Genomic DNA, 3,147 nt, shown 5'->3' with positions numbered 1-3,147 from the left:
TAATTAACAACCTAAGAAAGGTGGATAGTAGCAATGCAAACTGAATCTCGACAATGAATTTTCGATTGGTTGGTTGGAGTTTCCAGTACCGAGGTTAATTTAGACAGGACCTATTGTTCAAAGTGGGATCCGAACCAAGGCTACTATGCTCCCACCGAGAATCGTAGCCTTGCCGTGACCACACACACGCATACTCACAAAGACACGTTTTTTAGCTACTCTTCCACGGTGAGGTGGATGCCTTAGCCTTAAAGTTAGTTGATAAAATAGGTCGTGTAGTCAATAAGGAACAGGTAATGAAGGCAAAGATTGAAATCATGTAAGGAGAAAAGTTATACTAGGTTTTTGAACGAAGCGTTTAGAAAAAAAAAGTACGAGTGCTGCGTATGGGTTATCGGAAGAGTCGAAGAAGCATTGAAAATAGATTAGTTTCCTTTGAAAAATGAGAAAAAGAATTTTTAGTTATAACGTCCCAAAATTATAAACTTTGGAATAAGGAGACGGATGATTAATGAAAGCGAAGTTTAAGAAAGGCTTAATAAAATGAGAATGAAAAATGGGCCGCAGTGGCTCCGTAGTACAGCGTTCATCTCTGGTGCATGGGATCCTTGGTTCGATTCCACCTCGCGCCAAGTGAACTTTGTGGTGGACAAGTGCGTGGGTTTCCTCGAGGTTCTCCCGTTTCCTCCCGTTTTCTTCATTTCACCATTCATCACCGTCTTCTTTAGCGTAACCGGCATAACGTAGGACGTAAAAGTTAAAGATTTCATTAATAGACTGAAAAAAAAATCAGGGAGATTTCCGAGAAAATTTAGTGCACACTGTTGTCCACCACAAACTCGCAAAGTCTAGGATCAAACCAAAGATCCATCGCATCAGAGGTGAACGCATTGAACCAAAGTCCCTCCTAGATTTCTTCGAAATGTGAACATGTAGAGAATTTGAAAATGCTAGATACATGGCACTAAAAATCGATAAGAAAACATTAATAAAGGTAGAGAAAAAGAGAATAATAATAATAAGTAAAAAGATGAAGAAGTACGACGAAAACTTGGTTAGAATATTGCTACGAGGAAATTATATGCTGGCTAATATGATAGAAGGTACTGTAGAAGAAAAAAGTAAGACAATATCGCAGCTGATGAAGAAAATTAAGAGAAATACTAATCCTCATTTCAAGAAGAAAAGCTACGCTATTCAAACTTCATAGATTTCGCCCAGTTCTTAACTAACCGTTCAGCTTATTTCAACATCAATAATAGCGTCTCAGATCCCATATTCATACATTCAGGCGTTCCTCAAGGCTCTGCATTATCTCCTCCATTTTACCTTCTGTTTGTCGCTGATTTTCCATCCTTACCACACGTGTACTAGTAATGCATAGAAAATTGAATTTGCGGAAAGTGACTTGTCACCACCAATAGCAGAATACTGATGATAATAATAATAAAAAAATATTAAATATATTTACAACACTACTTACCCTATAACTTTTGCCAGTACTTGGGAATGTTTTACGAGGATATGCCATTTCCAATTCATAAAAAGGAAACACATGCGTTTTTCTTCTGCACTTCTCCCGGAATACCGATAGACAACACACATTTAAAGAAAACATTTATTTTCCACCTAAAGCAATATTATTTTTTAAGTTCTTTTTTAACATGTGCTACGAAGAAATCATCTTTAAGGAAAGGACTGAACACTTATAATGCCGATAAACAAAAGCAGTTCCACTGTTAGCAAATGATAGCCTGACTAATTCGCCATCACGTGCGAAAAGTCCTCTTCAGAACTAGGTTCCGACTCATTACACCTAATACAGACATCAGGAAAACAATTTGTGGAAGAGAACTTGTAACCTACAAAGAAAAAGTCACGCAAAAATATACTTTTTTTTTTTTTTTTTGCTAAACAAACGTGTTCTAATTTCAGAAACAATAAAACCCTTCGCAGTGTTGAATTTAGGTAATAGGTCTATCTCATGGCAGAAGGAACGGGGAAGGGGTCTCTATAGTTTATGCATGAGCATACGCACTGGAAAACTACATATAATGTAGCCAAACCAAAACCATCACTTAACTCTGTATGATGCACTTATTCCGTAGAAAATACGGAAACTCGATTTAGGGGCCGTTCAAAAATTTTGCGTCCCCTGATCCAAAAACTAATTATTGCCAAGATGGCAATTTTTGGACGCATATTTTTTTGAGCATTCCTAAACTTCTTGGCCAAGATCTGAATCTTTTGAATTTTTTAATCATTCCTAAAACTCTTGCTTATTATGCGTATGGAAAGATATTCCTGTTATGGTTCAGGTCCCACCAGCTAGCACTTGTTGCTAGTATGTTTAGAACAGTATGTTGCCATGGAAACGTAACGTAAGGCCTATTAAGATACGATAGAAGTAGTTTTCTTTTTTTCCATAGTGTATTGAATTACTACAAAAAATATATTATCTACAAAAGAGAACTAAAATCTATATTAATTTCAATACCATTTAACACGCGGTATAAAATAGATTAAAATTATTGGCCAATACAAACTTTAAAAAACAAGTAACTTCCTCCGGGCCGGATTTGAACCAGCGACCTATGGATGTCTATTTTACTTATCAACTACAGTCCACCGCTCTACCAACTGAGCTACCAGAGGAACGCTAAAGGCGGAAGTGACGACTGCGATGAAACTGAGAATACCTATGTGAAGTGTTTGCACAATATTTGCTGACTTCTGAAAAAGCATCAAATTAGTATCAAACTCCATACAATTTTAGGTCTGAAAAAGTTTAGGGATGAATAATAGTTTTTAGATCAATGTTGTTTGTTTTGTATTTCGTGACCCGGACAGACCCATGATCCGGAGTGACCTGGACACACCCATGTCGTGGAGTGATCCGGACTAGTGTTGTCAACGGCTCGAGCGGCTGGGCTCACGCCTCAGTCACTACCGAGCCGAGATGAGCCAACAGCTCACCCAACCGAGCCGATGGCTCACCTGAGTTGAGCCGAACCGAGCTGATGGTTCATCGCAACCGAGCCAACTCGAATCAATAGCTTACCTGAGCTGAGCCGGTGGCTCATACCAACCGAGCCAACTCGAATCAATAGCTTACCTGAGCTGAGCCGGTGGCTCATCCCAACCGAG

At 38.7% G+C, this 3,147-nt stretch overlaps 1 non-coding gene across 1 annotated transcript; it reads right to left on the bottom strand.

The window, feature by feature from the left end:
* Positions 1-2,564: 2,564 nt before the first annotated feature.
* Positions 2,565-2,655, bottom strand: TRNAY-GUA (transfer RNA tyrosine (anticodon GUA)). Its single transcript is given in 2 exon segments — positions 2,565-2,600; positions 2,619-2,655. It is a non-coding gene; the product is annotated as a tRNA-Tyr (tRNA).
* Between the last annotated feature and the right edge of the window lie 492 nt (positions 2,656-3,147).

Source organism: Thermobia domestica, chromosome 15 (genome assembly GCF_964235325.1).
Source record: "Thermobia domestica chromosome 15, izTheDome1.hap1.1, whole genome shotgun sequence".
NCBI classification, from domain to species: domain Eukaryota; kingdom Metazoa; phylum Arthropoda; class Insecta; order Zygentoma; family Lepismatidae; genus Thermobia; species Thermobia domestica.
This window is presented reverse-complemented; position numbering and strand designations above follow the sequence as displayed.